Below are 25,596 nucleotides of genomic sequence, written 5' to 3'. Positions count from 1 at the left end.
GTCTTTTTAAGAAGCACACACTCTATTGCTGGTAACTATTCTTTATTTCCAAGTTTAAAAGCAGCAAAGGAAACAAGTTTTATCTTGTTTGAAAGAAGTTTAAGTGCTCCAGGCTCCCATCTCTTCCCTCCTAGGAGAAAAAAAATCAGTTCACTGGTATTGAAATTTTTTAAACAAAAGTGTGTGTTTGTTTTTGGGTTTTTTTTTTTTTTTTTTTTTTTTGGCACCAGGGATTGAACTCAGGGGCCCTTGACCCCTGAGCCCCACCCCCAGCCCTATTCTGTATTTTATTTAGAGACAGGGTCTCACTGAGCTGCTTAGGGCCTCGCTGTGGCTGAGGCTGGCTTTGAACTCAGGATCCTCCTGCCTCAGCCTCCCGAGCCGCTGGGATGACAGGTGTGTGCCACTGTGCCCAACTTCAAATAAAGTTTTGATTTTGACATCATTTAAATATACAGAGAAGGGGCTGGAGATGTGGCTCAAGCGGTAGCGCGCTCACCTGGCATGCGTGCGGCCCGGGTTCGATCCTCAGCACCACATACAAACAAAGATGTTGTGTCTGCCGAAAACTAAAAAATAAATATTAAAATTCTCTCTCGCTCTCAAATAAATAAATAAATAAACAGAGAAGTTGCAAAACTAGGGTGGAGAGAGGACAGTTAATGGGTAGGGTGCGGTTGGATGAGAGGGATAACTTGAAATGTTCTGTAGCACAGAAGGAGAACTGTGGATGACAACAGCTAATTGAATATTTCAAAATGTCCAACAGAGGATTTTGAGTGTTCTCAACACAAAGAAAGGATAAATGTTGGAGGTGATAGGTATTTTAATCACCCCAACCTGATAATTACACACTAGATGCATGCATTGAAATGTCATGCTGTACCCTATAAATTCATAATTGTTATATGTCAAATTAAATATTAAAATATATATATATATATATATATATATATATATATATATATATATATATATATATTTTAGGTGTAGATGGACACAACACAAAAATGCCTTTATTTTCATGTGGTGCTGAGGATCGAACCCCAGTCCCGCCTGTGCTAGGCGAGCGCTCTACCGCTGAGCCACAACTCCAGCCCCCAAATTAAATATTTTTAAAGTATTTTCTAATGTTGCCAAGTGAGCCAGGCGTGATGGCACGCACACGTAATCCTAGTGACTCAAGTAACTAAGGTGGGTGGATCAAAAGTTCAAGGCCAGCCTCAGCAATTTAGCAAGACCCTGTCTCAAAATTTAAAAGTTAAAAAAAAATTTTTTTTAGTTGTAGGTGGACACAATGCCTTTATTTTTATTTATTTATTTTTATGTGGTGCTGAGGATCAAACCCAGTGCTCCGCACATGCTAGGCGAGTACTCTGCCACACAACCCCAGCCCCCAAATTAAAATTTTTTAAAAGGGCTGGGGATATGGCTCAGTGGGGGAAAAAAGTTTGCTAAGTGAGTACAGAGAATTCCCACATACCCCTCACTCAGCTCCAGGGTCCCCTAATGTTATCAGCTTACATTATTGTCGTCCATTTGTCAAAAACCAAGAAATCAACACTGACACATTGCTATTAATTAAACCAGCCTTTGTGTGGATTTCTCCAGGTTTTCCCTAATGTCTTTTTTCCTTTTTTGTACTGGGGATTAAACCCAGGAGCACTTAACCATGGAGCCACATCCAGAGCTCTTTTTTATATTTTATTTACAGACAGGGTCTTACTAAGTTGCTTAGGGTCTCACTAAGTTGCTGAAGCTGGCCTCCAACTTTCAATCCTCCAGACTTAGCCTCCTGAGTTGCTGGGATTGTGGGAGTGCTCCATGGTACCCAGCTTAATATCTTTTTTCTATTCCAGGATCTGGCACTGGTTTTGATTGCTTAGGTTCTGGGTAGAGCATTTGTTTTGGAAAAAATGTTCTGTGATTAATTTCAGTAAACAGTATTTATCTGAAGAGCCAAACGGACTGAAATTTACCTTCTCAGCCCACAAAGACACTGCCTTAGGTAATGCTGGGAGTTTTGCACAACCTGTCTTCAGGGAGACTGGATTTCCTGAGAGTGGCCTAGGGATTCTCAGCATAGGGAAAAGAGAAAAAGAGAAGAATTCTTCCCTTTATTTATAACTGACTTTGCACATCTAATATTCATGTGGAAAAAGACTGCAAACCATATTTTTTTAGTTCTTTCATAATTTTTTTTTTATGAAAACACCCAGAATTTATGTGGTTTCAAGAGTCAGCTGGGTAAATATAGACCAAACTCTGGTTTGGTGAATAAAAGGGATATGAGAAAAGTTTCAGGGTTGGAGGAGGAAGTAGAATTGAATCTAAATCCCAGAGGACCCTGGAAGAGACCTTCCATCATCCGTCTGTTCATCTTCCAATCGTACACCATGTCTGTCACTGCAAGATGGGGGGCAGGGAATGTTTGAATGTGAAATGATGGATTCGGGTAGGTTTTCAGCTGTAGTTAAAAACACACTAGTTGGATAACCTTGAATGAGTTGCTCAATCTTCCTGAGACTGTTTCCTTGGCTGTAAAATGAGGATTGAGGGTTTTTTTTTTGTTGTTGGTTTGATTTTTGTTTGGTTTTGGTACCAAGGGTTGAAGCCAGGGAGCATAACCACTGGGCAATATCCCCAGCATTTTTTCTTTTTCTTTTTTTTTTTTTTTTGACAGGGTCTTACTAAGTTGTTTAGAGCCTTGCTAAGTTTCGAAAGCTGGTTTGAACTTTTGATCCTCCTGCCTCAGGCTCCTAGGTAGCTGGGATTACAGGTGTGCCCCACCACACCTGGCTAAAATTGAGTATCTAATAAGATAATGTATTTAGCACAGTGCATGACATAGAGAAAGCACATGATATAACTGTTATAATCATTGTTACTGTTATTATTACTTTATTGCCAAAGGTATTCCACCCTAATGCCAACAAACTTTTTCAAACTCTTCTTAAACTATCATTAGTCTCATCTGCATATGTAGATATTCAGGAGCCAAGAATTTTGAGGGTTCTCAGTCTAAGTGGAACAATGGTGTATCCAAGTTCTTTTTTTTTTTTTTTTTTTTTTGAGAGAGAGAGAGAGAGAATTTCAATATTTATTTTTCAGTTTTCGGCGGACACAACATCTTTGTTTGTATGTGGGGCTGAGGATCGAACCCCGGCCGCACGCACGCCAGGCGAGCGCGCTACCGCTTGAGCCACATCCCCAGCCCCGGAGTTCTTAAAGTATGTCTAAGAAGTGGGGCACAGGGCTGGGGCTGGGGCTCAGTGGTAGAGCACTTGCCAAGCACACGTGAGACACTGGGTTCAATCCTCAGCACTGCATAAAAAAGATAAATAAAAATAAAGGTTGGGCTGGGGATGTGGTGCACAGTGGTGTGCCCCTGTGGTCCCAGTTACTCAAGAAGCTGAGGGAGAAGGATCTCGTAAGCCCAGGAGTTTGGGGCCAGCTTGGGCAACAGAGTGAGATGTCATTTCTTTAAAAAATAAAATGAAACTGGGAGCAGTGGCGCCTGCCTGTAATCCCAGGGGCTGGGGAGGCTGAGGAAGGAGGATCACAGGTTCAAAGCCAGCCTCAGCAATTTAGCAAGGCCCTAAGCAAAGCAGCAACCCCCTGTTTCAAAATAAAATATAAAAAGGACTGGGGATATGACTCAGTGGTTAAGCACCCCTGGGTTAAATCCCAGGCACCAAAAAAATAAAATGAAATGAAATAAAATAAAATAAAGTCTAAGTAAATATGAATTTTGATCATTGGTCCCAAGCAAGGGTGAGGTCCATGAAGCAGCAAACAAGTCAAAGTGATGGACACCAGATGAGTTTTCTCCAGTTGCCCCCTCCCCCACCTGAGAACAGAATGCCTGCCTGGCCTCCGGGTGGACCAGACCCTGAGACAGGCTGCCAATTAGCTGCCCTGTTACTGTGGCCTGAAATAAAATTCTCAGCAGAGGACTACAAACATTTGCTGAACACACAGACCTGTGACCTGTGGCTGCAACTGCAGGATTCCAGGGGAGGGGTTTGGATTGCACCATCACTGTGGGTCGGTGGCTCCAGGCGGCTGTCACATCTGGGAAAGAGGAGGAGGTTGTGATCTGCAGTTTTAAAATGCGATTCTGTGCCTAGCATGCTCAAAAACCTGGGTTCCATCCCCTGCATGACAAATAATAAAGTTTCTTTTAAAATGAGACTGTTGTTTTATACAATGATCATTTTCAGCCAGGCGCCATGGTACACATCTGTAATCCCAGTGACTCTGGAGGCTGAGGTAGGAGGATTGCAAGTTGAAGGCCAGCCTCAGCAACTTAGTGAGGCATTAACCTTCTCAAGAACTCTTTTTTTCCCCCATTGTTATTTGTTTTTATGGGAAAAGGTGGAAATGTGTGTGAAAACAGCCGAGGAGCCTGCCTGGAATACAGGAAAGAGTTTAATGTTTATAATTCAGGGCTCCAGGACAAAGGTGGCCTGTCCCCATCTGACTTCACTTTGGGAAATAATGCTGAGATATGGAGAGGAGGTGACAGAAACTAGAAGGAACCCCTGTTTGAGACATCCACCTGCTCAGAAACAGCCCCTCAGCTCACAGGAACCGCACGAGTCGGTGTCTGGAACACACGCAGGCTCAGAACCTCTGGCTCAGAACCTCGGAAAGGGCTCCTTGGGGGCTCTGTACAGAGGGCGCAAGCGCAGAAGAAACAGGCGAAGATTCTCTGATAACCCACAGACACCTGCAAGAAGGACGGGGTCCTTCAGATTCACCCGCCAGGTGACCTCGTTCCTTGGCAACTCCAGTAGTCTATGAATATAATTTTTTTCTTACCTTCTAGAACATAAAGGGGTAAAGAAGTAGCTGGCCCGTTCACAGCTTTGGATGGGAATAAACATTTTGCATATTAAAAATTTTCTGCAGGGCCCTGAAAAATCAGATTTTGCCAGGTGCAGGGGCGCACACCTGTGATCCCAGCCACTCAGGAGGCTGAGGCAGGAACATCCCAAGTTGAAGGCCAGCCTCAGCGACTTAACCAGACCCTGTCTCAAAATTTTAAAATAAATAAATAAATAAAAAGAGCTGGGATGTAGCTCAACAGAAGACCTGGGTTCAATTCCCAGTACTACCAAAAAGAAAGAAAAAAAAAAAAAAAAAAAAAACCCAGATTTGCTCAGGATTGCTGAAAGTGCTTCATCTAAATTTAATTCAAAAATATTGGATGTCAGTGGCTCAGGAGGCTGAGGTAGGAGGATCGTGAGTTCAAGGCCAGCCTCAGAAATTTAGCAAGGCCCTAAGCAACTCAGGGAGACCCTGTCTCTAAATAAAATATAAATAATGGCTGGGGATGTGGCTCAGTGGCTGAGAGCCTCTGGGTTCAATCCCCCATACTCTTAAATAAATAAATAAATAAAATTAAATATTGACCTCTTCCCTAATCTCTCTCCCTTTTTTCTCTTTTTCATAGGGCATCTGGCCCCACTCCCCTACCTTTGATCCAGTGTTCCACACACACCCCAGGAGCTGAAGGGAGGGGGAAGATGACGTATTGACCTGAGTTTCTCCTGAATGCTCCCCTGCACCTGTGCTCACGGCTGCACATTCAGTGCTTTCTGACTTGGTGTTCAGGGTAAATAAACTGGTATTTCCAGCATCCTGATCAGCGTCCCAGCCAGCAGGCCTTGGTTGGAGGTCATGCATTCATCCTGCACACGGTGCTGCCTTTATGCTGCTCTCCGGGAGGAGTAGCTAGAAGACAAGTCCCGTAGACAGTTCCGGTGCAGAATAACCAGACCCAGCCATCACAGGGCCATCGGGGAAGGCTTCATAAAAGAGGACGTGTTTGCGTGGACTTTGAAGGATGGATAAGGGCTTACACAGGATTTAGCTCTGTTTTCCCTCCTGTCTCCCTTTTCCCTGCTAAAAAAGCTAGATGCCACCTGGCACCTGGGATAAAATCTCAATAAGGAAATAATGTTTATCTGGTGCCAAAAATGACCTGAAACTGACCATATATTATATATAAAACCTTTAACACCTGCTACTGTGCCCAAGACAGTGTAAGACCCTTCTGAATTTCTGCATTCTGATTTTAATTGTCTCTTTCCCTTTCCTACCCTCATATTTATTTTTTGAGAAGTATGAAGCCCCAGAATAATAACAGGAGAGGACGGGGCAGGTGTATGACAGGGAAAGAGAGTCTATCCTAACCCTTCTTGCTTCTTTTTTTGGGGGGACACTGGCGATTGAACTCAGGGGCACTGGACCGCGGAGCCCCATCCCCAGCCCTATTTTGCATTTTATTTAGAGACAGGGTCTCACTGAGCTGCTTAGGGCCTTGCTGTTCCTGAGGCTGGCCTTGATCTTGTGATCCTCCTGCCTCAGCCTCCTGAGCTGCTGGGATGACAGGCGTGTGCCACCACACCTGGCTCCCACCCCTTCTTTTAGCTTTAAATTCTGCATTGTCCCCACTTCTCTGCTTTGAGGGTCTCCCTAGAGCAGTGGGAGGGAACACTGGGTCTCTGGGCCTGGGCAGCACTGTTGCTCTCCTTGGAATCCCAGGGGAGGTTACCTCTTGGGGTAGGAGACTGAGATGGAACCCAAGCTTCCTCCCTGCCCCTGTCCTCCTCTTCGCTTTGCACAACCAGAAGGCGGACCTTTCAGTATTATTCTTCTCTCTGCAGCCCAATTGGCTTGGCAACAATAAATCCATATTTCCTCCTTGGCATTTCTTTAGATGTGTACTGCTTGGCTTCAAAACTCAAAAGGAAGTTGCCTGGCGGTAGGCCTTGAACCGCTTGCCTTCTGGCCTTGGTCACTGGCTTGACGGGTGTCACCGAGTCTCCTGGGAGAGCTGGCAGCTGATGAAATCCCAGAGGCCTTGAACCTCCCTTCCAATGAATGCTCTTATTTGCAGATCCGGGTTCAGAACAGGAACTGCGGTTGGAAATTGGTCAGGAAGGTAGAGCTACCGAGGGAGCAGGTTTGCTTCCAGCTGCTTCAGAAAGAGAGAAAGTCCATCTGGTTTTGCAGATTAAAATCTCCCTTGTTTATGAACTATTTCTAAAAGTTCTTGGAGTCCCTTTCCAGGAAGAAGCTAGGAAATCAGAGTAGCAGAGAACACGAAGCCCTGTTTCGGTCTGCTTTACTCTAAAGCATCCTTATTTGTAAAGAGACACCCACGTGGATGCGTGACCTGAATATTAGGAACAGTGGCTAATGAAGCTTGATGTGAGCCATGTACTGTCTGAACCCTCACATCCATCTGGGCTCTCTTTTATTTCTGCAAGTTAGGAACTGGCTCTGTTTCCCAGAGAAGGGAGATGAGGCCTGGAGAGGTTAAGGCCAAGGTCAAGGTCACACAACTAGTCAGTGGTAGAATGGAGGTTCAAATCTAGATCCCTGGTTAGACCTTGCTCAGTGCCCTGGAGTTTACACAGGCATGAAAAGAAGCCAGTTCCACTGTTCCTGAGATGTGACCCTTCTCAGGTACACCTCCAATTTGCTCTTTATTCCTTTTTTTTTTTTTTTCCTGCTTCTTTCTCTGCTGGGAATCAAACTCAGGGCCCTGCACATGCTAAGGGAGCACTCTACCACTGAGCTCCGCCCCCAGCCCCTGATTTCATTTTAAGAGACAGAAACTGAAAACTCAAGTCGGGGCATCTGAAAGCAGCAAAAATATGTTCCTCTCGGTCTTTGTTCCCATTCCTTGGTTGGGAGTGTAGATTGGTGGGGCCTCGGTGACATTTACTTTGCAAACAACAGCCCAGAAACCAGGCCGAGTCCACACCTCACTGAGTAAATAGCACAGGGAGGCCCCGGCAGGGCTCGCCAGCTCCCAGGAGAGAGGAGCAGGAGAATGTAGCCATGACAGGGGGTGTGGGACCCAGAGCTCTGGTCCCAGAGATGCCATCATGAGCACCTCGCCCTTCCTGACTCCAGTGTGGAGGAAACCAAGTCGACTGTGTCTGTGGTCCAGGCTTCAGGGGCAGTTCACCTGGGCAGTGCAGTGGGTGGTTAGGTACCAGACGGTGGAGTTCATTGCGAGGTTCAAGTTTGAGATTCACCCCTTACAAACTCGGTGATCCTAGACTCATCTTTAACTTTTCAGAGCCTCTTTTTTTCCTATCAGAAACCAAGGTTAATAGTAGGACCCACCTCCTGGGGGTATCAAGAAGTTAGAGTTAGAAGGACTTACAGAGGGTGGGGGCGGTGGCGCAGTGGTAGAGAGCTCGCCTAGCACGTGTGAGGCCCTGGGTTCGATCCTCAGCACCACATAAAAACAAACAAATGAAATAAAGGTACTGTGCCCAACTACAACTACAAAAAAATAAAAAATAAAAAAAAGAAGGGCTGTGGGGTAGCTCAGTGGTAAAGTGTCCCGATGTTCAATCCCCAGTATAGCAAAAACAAAAAACAACTATTAATGATTCCCGAATTCTGCAAGTATGCGCTGAATGCCCACCACATAGAGGGCTCTGTGTTAGCTCCAAAGACAATAAAAGATACTCACATGGACTTTGTCTTGAAGGTTTCACAATCTAGTAGGAGGTGCACACAAATTGACAATGGCATGAAAGGAACAGTCACCCGTGAGATTAGGATCCTGCTCTTCTGAGACCCCAGGAATTTCTCCAGAGACCTGAGCATTGCAAGTCACATGGGAGAAGGTGGACCTTGTGATTGCCCGTAGCACATTTTCAGGATCATCTTGAGCAATCTACACAACTTCCCCGGACCAGTTTCCTTCCTGTGGTGGTTCTGTGTGTCAACCTGGCCAGGCATAAGTCCCAGTTATTCAATTAAATTCTAATTCAAGTGTGCCATGAAGGTAATTTGTAGATGTGGTTAATACCTACAATCAGTCGACTTTAAGTCAAGGAGGTAACTGAATGGGCCTCTTCCAGTCATGAAACGGCCTTCTTCAGCCGGGCTCGGTGGCACATGCCTGTCATCCCAGTGGCTGGGGAGGCTGAGGCAGGAGGATCACGAGTTCAAAGCCAGCCTCAGCAAAAGCAAGGCCCTAAGCCACTCAGTGAAACCCTGTCTCTAAATAAAATACAAAATAGGGCTGGGGATGTGGCTCAGTGGTCGAGTGCCCCTGAGTTCAATCCTTGGTACCAAACAAACAAACAAAAAGGCCTTCTTCATTCAGAGCAAAACTGAGAATTCTCCCAAAAGAAGAATTTCTGTCTCTTCTGCTGATGATCCTAGCCTGCTGGTCTGTCCTGTAGGCTTCAGACTTGCAGCTTCCACAATCACATAAGCCAATTCCTTGAAGTTTACTTCATCTAGATCTACATCTGTCTCCCACTGCCTGCTGTCTCTGATACTTCCTCTTCCCCTGCCAACTGTCTCAGACCTCATCTGCCTCCTGGTCCTATTTCTTTTTTTTTTTTTCCTTGGGGGTGGGGTACCGGGCATTGAATTCAGGGGCACTTGACCACTGAGCCACATCCCCAGCCCTTTTAATATTATATTTAGAGACAGGTCTCACTGAGCTACTTAGCACCTCATTCTTGCTGAGGCTGGCTTGGAACTCGCGATCCTCCTGCCTCAGCCTCCCAAGCTGCTGGGATGACAGGTGTGCGCCACCACATCCAGCTTCCTGGTCCTATTTCTTTCTTTCTTTTCTTTTTTAAAAATATTTTTTAGTTGTCAAAGGATCTTTATTTTATTTATTGATATGTGGTGATGCTGAGAATCGAACCCAGTGCCTCACACATACCACTGAGCCACACTCCAGCCCTCCTGGTCCTATTTCTACAACACCCAGTTATGAAAGTACAGGAAGTTATGAGACCCGGAAGAAAGCTGAAGGCTGTGGAGTCCTGTCAGTGGGTGTTCAGACAAATGCCAAGCAATTGTTCCTGGTCGTAAAGACTTATGGGCAGCACTTAGGGCTGCCCTATAGGACCGGGATGAGGGTAAGGCAGGTGAGATGTACAGGTGCAGGATTTAAGGAGCAAACCAGAAAATTTAGTAATCAAGATAAATAATACTTGATACAGTATTTTTAAATTAATGCAAAAAAATCCATGATGAACAAAATAACCAAATTTTAAATAAAGAAGGCAGGGACTAGGGATGGAGCCCAGTGGTAGACTGCTTAGTAGTGTGAACAAGGCCCTGGGCTCAATCCCCAACACTGGTCAAAAAGAAAGAAAAACCATGAACCATTAAGCTGGGCATAGTGCCACATGCCTATAATCCCAGCAACTGGGAAAGCTGAGGCAGGAGGATCTCAATTTCAAGGTCAGCCTGGGCAGCACAGTGAAAGCCTGTTTCAAAACAAGTCTGAAAAGGACTGGGATGTAGCTCAAGGGTAAAGTAATTGGTAGCATGCACAAGGCCTGGATTCAATCTCTAGAATGCGGCTGCAGGGAAGAATTAGTATTCCTGGTTTTTCTTTTCTTTGTTTGCTTTTTCAGTACTAGGGATTGAACTCAGGGGCTTTTAACCACTGAGCCACATCCCCAGCCCTTTTTCTGTACTTATTTAGAGACAGGGTCTCACTGAGTTGCTTAGTACCTCACTAAGTTGCTGAGGCTGGCTTGGAACTCACAATCCTCCTGCCTCAGCCTCCTGAGCCACTGGGAAGACAGGCATGCGCTGATTTTTCTTTTCTTTTCTTCATGGTGCCGGGATTGAATCCAGGGCTTCACACATGCTAGGCAAATGCTCTACCCTGAGCTCCACCACCAGCCCCGGGAGCGGGGCTGGTGCTGGTTCTTTTTGCTATCAACTCTGGTATGGATGGCACAACACCCTTGTCCTGAGTCCGCTGGGCTCTCTGTGTTCAAGCTAGAATGGCAAGCTACCCTACGGACCATGTCACTATTGCATAAATGTTTTCCTCTCCCATCAAGACCCACACAGGTGACAGAACTGAGGGGTTTCCTGGGGTGGGGGAGTTTTAGCACTTACATTAGGACAATGCCAACCAGCCAGGATGGTTTGTCACCTCTTCAGAGAAAGAAACAGGGCATTCACCTTAGGTGCCTTTGTCCCCTCCAAGCCACTTGTGAGCACTCAGGGATTATTCTGGACTGAATGTGTCTCTCCAGACAGAGCATCTGGCAGGCACCTGGTCCCTTCCTAATGACTTACACATCTGAAGCACAGAAAGGATACAAGTGACACAGCCAGATACACTGGCCAGTCCCTGTGGCTCCAGCACCAGCCTTATCAGGCTTCTGGAAGTCCTGCTGGATTCCTGCCCACCCACTGAGCTGCCGATTTGAAGCCCCCTAGAGTCCTTGGCTCATTTGCCTAAAACCTTCCTGGGAGGCTGCATTATTATTATTATTATTATTATTATTATTATTTTAAACAACACTCAACCTTTGAGAAGTTTTTTTCATGGCCAGTCACAGTGGCATATACCTGTAATCCCAGTGGCTCAGCTCAGGAGGCTGAGGCAGGAGGATCCTGAGTTCAAAGCCAGCCTCAGCAACAGCGAGGTGCTCAGCAACTCAGTGAGATCCTGTCTCTAAACAAAATATAAAATAGGGCTGAGGATGTGTCTCAGTGGTCCACTACCCCTGAGTTCAATCTCTGGTACAAAAATTTAAAAAAAAAATTTTTTTTTTAGTTGTCAAGGGACTTTTATTTTATTTATTTATATGCAGTGCTGAGAATTGAATCCAAAGCGTCACACATGCTAGGCAAGTGCTGTACCACTGAGCCACAACCCCAGCCCCTGGAAAGTTTTTGTGTTGTGACTTGGACACAAATGATCATTTTGCTTCTAGAATCATTACACTATGCCTTCTGGAACTGGGGACATTCTAGGAAGGTCACTAACTAGGCTAGCTCTGTCACTTGGGTCAAGATCCCTGATGTGTACAACCACAAGAATGGTTGTACTCGATGTATGTATAATATGTCAAAATATACCCTACTGTCATGTATGTCTAAAAATAACAAATTAAACATAAAAAAAAGGATCCCTAACTGCTTGGGCTTCTGCTTCCTCAATCTCCAAATGAGAGGCTTGGACCTCTGTGTTCTGGCAGATAGCAGGGTACCTCTGTGAGCATAAGTGTTCTCATTTATAAAATCAATAACATGATAACTTTTAAGGTAATTGTGATGATTAGGGATGTGGGTTGTGCATATAAACCAACCTGGTATAGCACTTATGGGAGCTCACTTCTTATCTGATTAGTTATTTTTTTCCCCTTTCCCTTTAGTTCTGCAAAATACAGTGGTTTTATGATACCACTTTTAGAACCAGTAATAACAGATGGTTAATTCTGTTTTTTTTTTTTTGTTTTGTTTTGTTTTTTGTTTTACTTTTAATTGTTTTTTTTTTTTGTTTGTTTATTTGTTTTTGAGATGGGGTCTTGCTTTGCTGTTCAGGTCTCAAAACTCCTGGGCTCAAGCAACATTCCTGCTTCGACCTTCCAAGTAACTAGGACAAGTGTGTGACATTCCAAAAAGCCCAGCTCTCATTCCAAAATTTTTTTATTGTTCACCTAATATGTGCCAAACCACACTATGTAGTAGATGCTAAGGAGATGATACTGACCAAGAACCTGGTTAGAAAATGTCAGAAATTGTCCAAAACAACCCAGCAATTAAAAAAAAAAATTTAGCAGAAGGATTCATGAAGCCAGGCATGGCAGCTCACACACCTGTAATCCCAGCTGCGGGAGAGGCTGAGGCAGGAGGATCACAAGTTCAAAGCCAGCCTCAGCAACTTAGCAAGAACCTGTCTCAAAATAAAACATAAAAAAGGGCCAGGATATGGTTAAGTTAAAAAAAAAAAAAAGAAGAAGAAGAAAGAAAAAGAAACGAAAAGAAAGAGAAAAGGATCCCTGATAGATGGCCTCCAGAAGCCAGAAATCACAGGTTCTGTGATCCTTTCAAATGAATTCTGAGTAGGTGCTACTTGGCCGCTGGTGGCTGTGCCCCGCCCCCCCTCCCCAGCCTCTGCTCTTCTTGCATTTGAAGCACCTGCTGCGGTTTCCAGGATGCTGACATTTACTTTGGCCTTTATGTCAATGTCACTGGTAGAGAGACGCCAGCTGCGGGGCCTCTCTTTCAGCCTCGCCAATGAATGGTGCTTTGTTGATAAGGGAAAACCCGGGGCTCACCCGCCGCCCGGGCACCCCACCACGGGCTGAGCGGGGCCTCTGCGAACAGGAGGAGGCACGTCACCTCGTCCTCAGGAATGTTTTCCTTCTGGGCGGGATCCTCTGGCTGCATCTGACCTCACCTCCTGTTGCGTTTTGTCCTCCTCCCTCTCCCTCTTGGTGGAGAGGTGTGGGATTTTACCAGGCCATAGAAAAACCAACCGCAGGTGGAAGGCAGAGTGCGGTGGCCAGTGCGGGGGAGGGGAAGGGAGGGTCACTGCTCCCCAGGGACGAGCCTCCTTTGGGGTGCAAACAGGAAGATCCCTGGACCAATTCAGTTTAGTAGAGCTCCCCTGAGCGAGTGCAGCAGACAGACCATCAGTGAGCTGGGAGTCCCCGGAACAGAGGGGGTTCTGAGAACTCCCAACAGGTCATCTTCAGCCTTTGTCGAAAAACAGAGGGGCTGGGGCTGAAGGTGGGTCTGAGCCTGGGTCCACCCCAGCTCAGCAGAACAAAAAAAGAAAAACAGGTGCGAAATAGGAAACAGCTGAGTCAGCGACCGCCCCTCCATCACCCTGTCAACGGTGACAGATTCACTAGTTAATGGCTTCCAGGTCCATTAGGTCATGACCACCCCATCTTCCACAACCAACCAGAGCTCAATTACTGGGATGAAATTCCGTGTTGGCTTGGGCTTAGGGGCCCAGGACAGATGCCCAATCCAAATCCAAGGTTTTCCTGCAGAGTTCTACTTAACAAGAGCACAGCCTGTAACCCCCAGCTGCTCAGGAAGCAGAGGGAGGAGGATCACAGGTGGGAACCCACCTGGTCAAGATAAGGAGACACTATTTTTATTTATTTATTTATTTATTTGAGACAGGGTCTGCTAAGTTGCTTAGGGCCTCACTAAACTGCTGAGGCTGGCTTTGAACTTGGGATCCTCCTGTGTCAGTCTGCTGAGCTGCTGGAATGACAGGTAAGCGCCACAGTGCCCAGCTGAGACACTGTCTTAAAACAAAATTAAAAGGGCTGGATGTGTAGCTCAGTGACAGAGAATTTACCTAGCATACACGAAGCCCTGGGTGCAACCCCTAGTGCTGTGGCTGGGGTGGGGTGGGGGTGGGGAGGAAGTGTCCTGGAAAGAGGTCAGCATTTTAGCTGATGAATGTATCTAGGCTCAATCTGTTTTTATTATTTTTTTTTCAGTTGCAAGTGGGTTCCCCCACCTTTTAAATTTTTTTAATTGATATATAAAATTTGAGTAGCCGGGCACAGTGGTGCATGCCTGTAATTCCAGTGGCTCTGGAGGCTGAGGCAGGAGGATGGTGAATTCAAAGCCAGCCTCAACAACGGTGACACCCTAAGCAACTGTCTCTAAAAAAAATACAAAATAGGGCTGGGATGTGGCTTGGTGGTTGAATGCCCTAGGGTTCAATCCCTGGTACCAAAAAAAAAAAAAAAGTGATATAAAATTTGAGTATATTGGGCTGGGGATGTGGCTCAAGTGGTAGCGCGCTCGCCTGGCATGCGTGCGGCCCGGGTTCGATCCTCAGCACCACATACAAACAAAGATGTTGTGTCTGCTGAAAACTAAAAAATAAATATTAAAAAAAATTCTCTCTCTCTCTCTTAAATTTTTTTTTGAATATATTTACCATGTGATGCTTCAATACATGTTGGTCATTCATTTAAAAAATTTTTTTTAGGGCTGGGGATGTGGCTCAAGGGGTAGCGCGCTCGCCTGGCATGCGTGCGGCCCGGGTTGGATCCTCAACACCACATACAAACAAAGATGTCGTGTCCGCCAAAAACTGAAAAATAAATATTAAAAAATTCTCTCTCCTCCCTCTCTCTCTCTCTCTTTAAAAAATTTTTTTTTAGTTGTTGATAAACACAATACATTTATTTTATTTTTATATAGTGCTGAGGATCAAGCCCAGTGCCTCCCGCGTGTGAGACACTCTGCCACTGAGCTACATCTGCCCCCATTTTTAAATGTGTTACCCCACTCAACTGTTTTCCCATCCTTCATCAGTTGTTTTCATGAATGCACTTTCTGGAGGAGGGGAGGCTGCATTATTAGTCCCATGTGGGGCTTTTCTATATCAGTTTATTTCAGAGAACTTTTATACTCTGAATGGAAGGAGCCTCCTCCCAAAGCATGATGTTGAGTTTCACTGTCTCTTGGGAGGGACTTTAACACAGTGGTCACTTGTGGCGGTTTTGCAGTTAGAGGCCCTGGATTTCCATCCTGCCACAACCGTTTGTCTGGCTCTTGCCTCATCTATCTGCCTCTGCCACTTGTTCCTTATGTGACTTTGAGCAGATTGCTTAACCCTCAAGGCAGGCCTTCCTGCTCACGGAATGCTGAGATGGGAACGACCCCCCTCGGATCTTTGGAAGGATCAAATTAGCGCCCAGACCCTGGCACTGGGCTCACACAGGTGAAGGGAGCAAGAAAGGCTGGCTGTGTGTGTCAGACTATCAGATAAAGGGCAGGACATCCAGTTCAATTTGAATTTCAGAGAAACAAATCATTTTTAGTGCAAGTCTGTCCCACATATTGCATCATTGCATGAGACTCAAATTTAATTGGGAATTTATTTACTAAATCCTAGCAACCCATGTTTGAGGCATGGTAGAAAGTCTTAAGGGATAACGTGGTATGATATGTCTGGTGAAAAGCGAACAGATTTCAGTCTATTATTTGGTTCCTTAGAAACTTCCATATTGAAATAGGGAAAAATTGAGTCAATTTGGGGACCTGTATTTGTCAGCTTCCATTCACTATAACAAACATCTGAGATAATCAAATTATAAACAGAAAAGGTTTATTTTGGCTCATGTTTGGGTTTATTTTGGCTCATGGTTGTGGAGTTTCCTGTCTATGATTGGTTGATCCCATGGCTTCAGGCCTGTGGCCAAGCATCATGGCAGGAGCATATTGCAGAGCAAAACCATTCCCCAGAGGGTCAGGAAGTGAAGGAGAGGAAGAAGAGCATGGGATCCCACAATCCCCTTCAAAGCCATCCCATAAAGACCTTCCACTAGGCCCCACCTCTTGAAGTTTCCACCACCTCCAAATACTGCCAAGCTCAGGAACAAGACTTTGGAGGATGTTCCAAATCCAAACTGTAGCAGAACCCCAGAAATGGCAGAGAATGGAGATAAAACTCGGGATTAAGAACAAAGGGATTGCCGTGGGCAGTGGCACACACCTGTAATCCTAGCGGCTTGGGAGACCAAGGCAGAAGGATCCTGAGTTCAAAGGCAGCCTCAGCAAATTAGCAAGGCCCTAAGATAGTGAGACCTGGCTCAGTGGTGGAGCGCCTATCTAGCATGCGTGAGGCACTGGGTTAGATTCTCAGCACCACATATAAATAAATGAATAAAATAAAGGTCCATCAATAATTTAAAAATATTTTAAAAACACGAGATACCACTTCACTAAATAAAATGCCTAGTGATGATACTATATGAGTGGCCATAATACAAAAGACATAATAATAAGTGTTATGAGCTGGGGATGTGGCTCAAGCGGTAGCGCGCTCGCCTGGCATGCGTGCGGCCCGGGTTCGATCCTCAGCACCACATAAAACAAAGATGTTGTGTCCGCCAAAAACTAAAAATAAATAAATAAATAAATATTTAAAAAAAATAATAATAAGTGTTGGCGACAATGTGGAGGAATTAAAATCAACCTTCAATTCAAAATGGTACATCCAGAGGCTCAGGGTGTAGCTCAGTGGTAAAGTGCTTGCCATGTGCAAGGCCCTGGATTCCATTCCCAACACCACAAAAACTAATAAGCAAAATGATACCTCTGCTTTGGAAAACAGTCTGTCAGTTCCAACTCAAAACACAGAGTTACCAGACAACCCCAAAATTCCACTCCTAGGCATATGCCCAGAAGGAATGAACACGTCACCCAAAAACTTGTACACAAATGTTCCTTCTACCTTATTCATAATAGCCAAGAAGCAGAAACAACCCAGGGCCCATCAACAGAAGAATGGATAAATGAAATGTGGTCTATCTACACAATGGAATATTATTCAGTAATCAAAAAATGAATGAGGCTGGCTGAGGTGGCTCATGTCTGTGATCCCAGCAGCTTGGGAGGCTGAGGCAGGAGGATACTGAGTTCAAAGCCTGCCTCAGCAAAAGTGAGGCACCAAGCAACTCAGTGAGATCCTGTCTCTAAATACAAAATAGGGCTGGGGATGTGGCTCTGTGGCTGAGTGCCCCTGAGTTCAATCACCGATACATACCCAAAAAAGATGAATATATACTCAAAAGAATTTAAAGCAAGGACTGAAGATATCTGTCCATCCATGTTCATAGCATTATTATTATTGTTAGGTTCCTTGACATTAGTAACTCCAGTTTGGTTCTGGAACTCCATCTTGACCCCAAACCAAAACTTGTAAACTGCCAAGAACAAGAAACTTCAGATACCTTGTTCCTGTATTTGTCCCCACCAAAGTCCCTAAACACACACACAAAAAACTGTTGCTACCCAACCACCTGCACCCAAGGTCAATTCTAGCTTGCTCTTGTTTCTGGTCCAAAAGATATATAAACTTCCATTCAAGTGACAAAGGCTACTGTGTCTTGCAGAAGGGTAGCCTGGAAGATATTCTCAGTCAATAAACTTTGCTTGAACCCAGAGCTGTCTCTCGGGGGTCTTTGTGCCAGCTACCCCAACAAGTATTATTTTGGTATTGGGTATTGAAACCAGGAGTGCTTAATCCCTGAGCCACATCCCCAGCCCCCTTTTTTATTTTTGTCTTTTTAAATTTTGAGACAGGGTCTCACTAAATTGCCAAGGCTGACCTTGAACTTGAGATCTTCCTGCCTCACTTCTGAGTTGCTAGGATTATGGGCATGTGCCACCACGCCTGGCTAAAAGGAAGGAAATTCTGATAAACCTTGAGGATATTATGCCATGTGAAATAAGCCAGCCACAAAAAGACAGATAGTACATGATCTCACTTACAGAAAGTATTGAAAATAGTCAAATTCAGCCAGCTGGAGTGGTGCACGCCTGCAATCCCAGCAACTTCAAGTTCAGCCTCAGCAATTTAGCAAGACTTGATCTCAAAATCAAACATATAAAGAGATGGGGGCTGAGGATGATACTAGGTCAGTGGTAGAGCGCAGTGGTTTCAATCCCCAGTACAAAAATAAAATAAAATAAACAAGAAAGGAGGTACTGATACATGCCATAATCTACGTGAACCTTGAAAACTTTTTGCTGGGCTGGACCATACCTCAGTGATCCAGCTCGTGCTCAGCATGCACGAGGACCTTGGTACAATCCCCAGCACCAATAAATAAATAAACATGAATAAAAACAAAAGTGAAAGAGCCCATTCACAAAAGAATCACATATTATTTGATTTGGTATATAATGAAATGTCTGTAAAGGTAAATTCATAGAGATAAACAATAGATAGGGGGTTGCCTAGGACTGGGTTTGGGGGTGATAAGAGGGGTTGGGGATGGTGGCTAAAGAATATGAAGTTTGGGGCTGGGGTCGTGGCTCAGTGGCAGAGCACTCACCTAGCACATGCAAGGCCCTGGGTTCGATCCTCAGCACCACATAAAAATAAATAAAATAAAGGTACCGTGTCCAACTAGAACTAAAATAAATAAATAAACAAGAAAAAAAAAGGATATGAAGTTTCTGTTTGGGTGGTGAAAATATTCTAAAAAATTGCTTGTGTGGATAGTTTCACAGCCACGAAACCCACTTGACCAAATGGCGTATGCCTATAATCCCAGGAACTCGGGAGGCCAAGGCAGGAGGATCACAAGTTTGAGACCAGCTTCAACAATTTTAGGGAGACTCTGTCTCAAAATAAAAAATAAAAAAGGGCTGGGGATATGGCTCGGTGGTTAAATGCCCCTGAGATCAATACCTGTTACAAGGGAAAAAAGAAAGAAAGAAAGAACAAAAAGAAATCATACTGTATACGGACTAACTGTGTGTTACGTGAATCATAACTAAATAGAACTATTAAAAAGTTGGTACATGGGCTGGGGTTGTGGCTCAGCAGTAGAGCACTCAGCTCACGCGTGTGAGGCCCTGGGTTCAATCCTCAGCACCACATAAAAATAATAAATAAAAACAAAGGTATAGTGTACAACTAAAAAAAATAAAATAAAAAAGTTGGTACATTGTGGGCTGCGGATATACCTCAGTTGGTAGAGTGCCTGCCTCTCATGCAAAAGGCCCTGGGTTCAACCCCCAGCAACCCCCACACACACACACACAAAAAAAGTTGGTACATTGCAGATGTTTAGGAAATGAAAGGCTAGATGTGCTTCAGGAAAACAAGGCAGCATCCCAAGAAAGAAGAAGACATGAGATCCAGGAAGGTTGTTCCACAGCCTGAGAGGACAAGCAGCCCAAATTGGAGCAGGAAGGCTCTAGACAGTGATCAAAAATGGTTCATAGTGGGCTGCAGGTGCAGCTCAGTGGCAGAGCACGTACTTAGCATGTTGGAGGCCCTTGGTTCAGTTTCTAATATTAAAAAAGAAAAGAAAAAAAAAAGTCCACAGAAGCATTTGACAAAAAATAGCAATAGCGGGGCTGCGGGGCTGTGGGGCTGGGGCTGGGGCAGAGCACTTGCCTCACACATGCGAGGCCCTGGGTTTGATTCTCAGCACCACATAAAAATAAATAAATAAAAATAATAGCAGATGGAGTTAAAAAAAAGTTTTGTTTTTTTTTAATCTGCTTTGACTAAAAGCAAAACAAATTCTTGGCACATGTTACTTCAACACAAAAAATATATGGTTTAAAAATGGGAAACAGAATGAGAATGATCAGATTGCATGTCCCAAAACTATTTTGCATACCTATTTCCTACTTAGTAAAACTGAGATTAATTTTAGAGCTCTTCGTGCCCAGAGGGAGGAGGGAGGAGAGAAATGAGAGGGGGTGGTCCCCCACCATCTTGCCCACCACCACTAACTCCTGGGGACTCCCAGGATACTGGACCAGCCTCTTTTCCTGCTGCCCTTTGTGATTTGATATTATGGTTTCTGGGTACCACACAGTGGCTGCCCCTTGGACCCTATGTCTCTGGGAATCTTTGGCCCTTCCTCCTGGGCCTTCTGGCCCATCTTGCTCTGAGCTGCCCACCCCTGGCTCCTAATCTGACTCTTGCTTAATATTTATTTTCCTAAACTTGACACTTGGGACTTTCCCTGGATTTCCTCATCCAGGGCTCAGACTCCAATTCCTCTTGACTCTGCACCCCACACCCTACAGCTGCAGTTCACCCACGCCCAGCTCAGCCCCCAGAACCCTGGGCCCGGACAGAACCTGACATCATCTTGCATGACCCAAGGTGGGAAAGTCACATCCCAATCACCACATCTCAGCAGTCTCAGTTGCCTCATCTTTGGACACTTGGGAGGAATTATTCGTATTGTGTTCACCCAAAGTGTATGGCAATTAGAACTGTGGCCAGCACAGAGTAGGCCTTAGTTCAAGAAACTTAGAAGGGGATGGGGATGGGGCTCAGAGGTACAGAGCTCACCTAGCACTCGTGAAGCACTGAGTTCGATCCTCAGCACCACATAAAAATAAATAAATAAAATAAAGATATGGTGTCCATCTACAACTAAAAAATACATTAAAAAAAAGAAGGAGAAGGAGAAGGAAAAGGAAGAAACACAGAAGTAGCCACTCTTGTGGCTGAGGCAGGAGGATGGCAAGTTTAAGGTCAGCCTCAGGGACTTAGCAAGACTGTCTCAAAATTAAAAGTGGTATAGCACCCATGGATTCATGGATTCAATCCCCAGTACGGAGAACAGGGAAGGGACTCAGAGATTCAGAGAAGTAAAATTTCAAGCAAGGCCAAGAAACCGCAGCACAGCTGGTGTGGTCTATGCAAAGCAGCAGGAGTTAGTGAAGACTTCTAGAAAGAAGGCCATACTGAGCATTTCAGATTTCAACAGTTTTTTTTTTTTTTTTTGTACCAGGGTCTGAGTCCAGAGGTATTTAATCACGGAGCCAGATCCTCAGCCCTTTTTATTTTTTGAGATGGGGACTCAATAAGTTGCTTAAGACTTTGATAAATTGCTAATGGTGGCCTTGAACTTGCAATCCTCCTGCCTCGGCCTCCCCAGTTGCTGGGATTACAATTGAACACCACCATGCCCGGCTCAACAGTTCTTAAAAACAAAGATAAAACAAAAATCAAACAAAACTGCTGTGTCTGATATCTGGATAATCTTCTATACTTATCCCAAGGCTTTGATATCTTTTGGACACACCCAAAGACACGGACATTTGGACACTCAACAACAGAACAAAAGATCATATTCATTAGGGATTCTCTTTCCCATCCCCTCCTAACTACTTTGGCACATCCCCAGACCCTGCATCTCTGAGCGTTCTCAGCCAACACCTCCACTGTGCCATGACCTTTGACTCATTAAAAGATTTCCCACTTTAGTTTCTCTAGAACCAACTTCCCATATGTTGTACCTTCTTCTTTTTATTTTATTTTTTAGTTGTCAATGGACCTTTATTTTATTTATATGCAGTGCTGAGAATTGAACCCAGTGCCTCACACACACGAGGCAAGCACTCTACCACTGAGCTACAACCCCAGCCTGGCTTCATAAATTTTCTTAGCAACATTTTTTCATTTTATAGTCCACAAAGAAGGGAAAAGAGCTTCTAAATATAATATCTATATTTGACTTTGCAGAGGGACCTTAGTGTGGAAGGCTGGGAATCTTTAAATTAGATGAAGACATTTGACTTGGGCTGGGGGTATAGCTTAGTGGTCGAGTACTTGCTTACCATGTGCAAAGTCCTGGGTTTGATCCCCAGCAAGGTGCGCAACAAGAGGTTGGTACTTTACTGATCCTATACTTTCAGAATTCACAGTTAAGTGATATTTAAAAAAAAAAAAAAGTTGGGGGAGAGGGCGTGTCTAAAATACGTCAGTTTTGTTAAGCAAGAATATTTGCCAAGGAACAATCATCTATTACCACTCAAAAGCGTAGAAAGGACATGATCTCAGAATATAGGATTGCCTTTTAAATTCAGTACATTAACTTTTTGGAAAGGGTCCTAAATTGCTCTTGATTTTCTCATTTCTCTTCTCTCTTGGTTTGGCCCCTGGGAACCACAAAGAGCCGCAGAGCCATCTAGTGGCAGATTATTGTCACTGCACATGCAAATGACTTCCATTTCGCAGTCCCCCAAAGAGTTTACTCACACCTGGGGATTTCTCCCCAATGAGGATGAAATTTGTTAAACTTATTTTATAAATATTACTACAGCTTTGGACTTTAAAATATTGCCTCACTATCAATCTGAAGGTTGAGCTTCCAATCATTGGAGGGGATGCTGAGGACTGTCCCAGGGGGGTTGGCCTGAGCTAGAGCTTCCCATGGGGTGACTGGGACCCTTGGCTTCCTCGTTTCCACTCGTGGTAAATAACAGTGGACAGTGCTGTTCCCATGACAGAGAAAAGGGCATGTAATATATTTGCCACCATTCCTGAAAAGTAAACCGTTGATAGATGCTTCTAGAAAGATAGTGTAGCCCACCCAACTGGGCTAAGGGAAAAGGCTTACCATGAGAGATGGAGCAGCGTTCCAGAAAACCTCTGAGGCTTTTTAAAAATGTCTTAGTTTTCATCCAGGTGTGGTGGCACATACCTGTAATCCCAGGTGCTCCAGAGGCTGAGGCAGGAGGATGGCAAGTTCAAAGTCAGGCTCAGTGACCTAGCAAGGCCCTAAGCAACAGACCCTGTCTCAAAATAAAAAATAAAAAGCACTGGGGATGTGGCTCAGTGGTAAAGTGCCCCTGGATTAAATCCAAAGTACAAAAAAAAAAAAAAAAAAGTCTTAGTTTTCAGATTTTTTTGAATAGAGATCATGCACATATTTTTTATGATCATTGAAAAAACTTTTTTTTTTCTCCAGCACTAGGGATTAAACCCAGGGCCTGTACACACTAGGCAAGTTCTACCCCACTGAGCTATGCTTCCAGCCCTAGAATTTTAAATTTCTTTCTTTTTTTTTTTTTTTTTACCGGGGATTGAACTCAGGGGCACCCAACCACTGAGCCACATCCTCAGACCTATTTTGTATTTTATTTAGAGACAGGGTCTCACTGAGCTGCTTAGGGCCTCGCTGTGGCTGAGGTTGGCTTTGAACTCCTGCCTCAGCCTCCCCAGCCTCTGTGATTACAGACATGTACCACTGCGCCCAGCTGATTTTTAAATTTTTGATGCTATTGTATGTGATGTTTTTTTACAATTCATTTTGTACACCTCCAGCCCCACTTCCTACTCTTAACAGTGGTCTTACCAGGATGGGAGTGGGGGTGAGGTACATAACAACAAGGGCAACTGCTCCTTTCTAAGAATAAAATACTTTAATAACTCAAGAATTTATATACAGTTAATATACATTTCTTTTGTCATCAGGAACATAAAACCAAAGGGTATTTTAATTAAATTTCTGAAACATAATATCAATAATAACTTTAGATCATACTGTTTACATTTTGTGAAGACCTATTCAAGTTCAAATTTTTCATTAACCCTTTCCTGTCCTCACAATGTTCCAACCCAGTCTCAATCTTTGCTCAGAATCTTTCTTTCTAATTCACATTTAAATGAAGTGAGGGCTGGGGTTGTGGCTCAGTGGTAGAGTGCTTGCCTAGTATGTGTGAGGCCCTGGGTTCAATCCTCAGCACCACATACAAATAAAAAAATAAAATAAAACAAAGACATTCTGTCCATCCACAACTACAAAAAAATTTTTTTAAAAAAGAAGTGAAGTGAGACTGTCTCAGTAGTGGATGCTGTTGTCTCTCTGGCAGGTGGTGTTAGCTCTGTAACAGAGACTATTGTTTCTGAAGTAGATGCTTTTTAAAAAATATTTATTTAGTTGTCGATGAACACACCGTATCTTCATTTTTATGTGGTGCAGAGGATCGGACCCAGTGACTCCCACATGGGAGGTAAGTGCTCTGCAACTGAGCCCCAGCCCCAGCCTTATGTAGATGCTTTTGTTTCTGTGGTCAGTGCCGCTGTCTCAGTGACAGAGCTGTCATGTCTGTGGTGGATGCTTTGCTCCCTGTGGAGGATGCCCTTGTCTGAGTGCTAGACATTCTTGTCTTGGTGGCAGGCTGTGTTGCGGGTGTAGTGGACATTGTTTCCCGTGTGGTGGACCCTGTTGCTTGTGCAGTGGACGCTGTTGTTGGGGAACACTGTTGTCTGCGTGGTGCGTGCTGTCATCTGGGTAGTGCTGCTGTTGGTGTCCTGCCCAGGTCTTCTATCAGTCCGGTGTGCCCACTCCCCTGGTCACCCTGGCTGGATAAAGCTCATGGCCACACCCTTGGAGGACTCTCTCAGCCCGTGGAAGCTGCCTTTCCGGGAACTGCCCGGGATTTAACCCCCAGACATCATGGCCACCGACTGACTAATGGGGTGAGGCACAGAAACCCAGCCTCCTGATCTGGAGACAGACACACTCTGCATACAGCGAACACTCCTGAAACCCCTGCGGGATCAGACTGTGGTCAGGCTCTCCTGTCTGCTGACTCCTTCCCCTGCCCTGTTCTACCTCCCTCACCTGCTTCCCTTTCTCCCCTTCCCTCAATGAGTCAGTTGCTTGAGAATCCCTGCCTCGGTCTCTGCTCCTAGGGGACCCGACCCAGGCCTCTGCTGTGGTGTAGATATGATCTGAGTGTGTCCCCCAAAAGTCCATGTGCTGGAAGCTTGATCCGAATGTGGCATTGTTGAGAAGAGGTGGGACCTCTAAGAGCTGGGCTAGGTCATTAGGGGCACTACCCTATTATGGGATTAAGTAGTTGTCTCCGAACCCTCTTAGGCTTCGTGTGGTAGCACATATCTATAATCCCAGTGATTTAGGAGGCTGAAGCGGGAGGATTATAAGTTTGAGGCCAGTCTCAGCATCTTAGTGAGGCCCTAAGCAACTTAATGAAGTTGCTTAATTTAACCCCTGGGTTCAATTCCTGGTACAAAAAAAAAAAAAAAAAAAAAGATCCAGTCTAGTTGTCTCAACACTATGTTGTTATAAACTGAGGCTACCCATGTGGACAGTGCTGTTCCCATGACAAAGAAAAGGGCATGTAATATATTTGCCACCATTCCTGAAAAGTAAACCGTTGATTGATGCTTCTAGAAAGATAGTGTAGCCCACCCAAATGGGCTGAGGGAAAAGGCTTATCATGAGAAATGGCCCCTTCTGCAAGTGATTGTTTTCCTTTCTGCTCCTCTCCCATATTGTGACACAGTCAAGAAGACCCTCACTAGAGGCCAAAAAGACAAGGCCATCCAATCTTGGACTTTCAGCCTATAGAACTATGAGAAAAATAACATCTTTTCTTTATAAAGTACCCAATCTCAGGTATTTTATTACAGCAACAGAAAATGGACCAAGTCAGCCTCTTACAAGTGGGTCCCCTTTATCAGGGCTGATCTGAACCACCTGTGATTTTGGGTCATGGTCAGAGTTA

General features: G+C 44.6%; 1 long non-coding RNA gene across 4 annotated transcripts; it reads right to left on the bottom strand.

Moving 5' to 3' along the window:
- Window positions 1–25: 25 nt before the first annotated feature.
- On the bottom strand, window positions 26–22,864 carry LOC114080032 (uncharacterized). Of its 4 annotated transcripts, none has more exons than XR_011708281.1 (3): window positions 22,764–22,864; window positions 3,984–4,074; window positions 26–130 (listed from the first exon to the last, which is right to left on the bottom strand). It is a non-coding gene; the product is annotated as an uncharacterized lncRNA (long non-coding RNA). The 4 variants fall into 4 exon arrangements; XR_011708282.1 differs by lacking the exon at window positions 22,764–22,864 and adding an exon at window positions 6,563–6,775; XR_003580565.3 differs by lacking the exon at window positions 22,764–22,864 and adding an exon at window positions 4,562–4,805.
- Window positions 22,865–25,596: the final 2,732 nt, after the last annotated feature.

This window comes from Marmota flaviventris, chromosome 1 (genome assembly GCF_047511675.1).
Source record: "Marmota flaviventris isolate mMarFla1 chromosome 1, mMarFla1.hap1, whole genome shotgun sequence".
Classification (NCBI taxonomy): Eukaryota; Metazoa; Chordata; class Mammalia; order Rodentia; family Sciuridae; genus Marmota; species Marmota flaviventris.
This window is presented reverse-complemented; position numbering and strand designations above follow the sequence as displayed.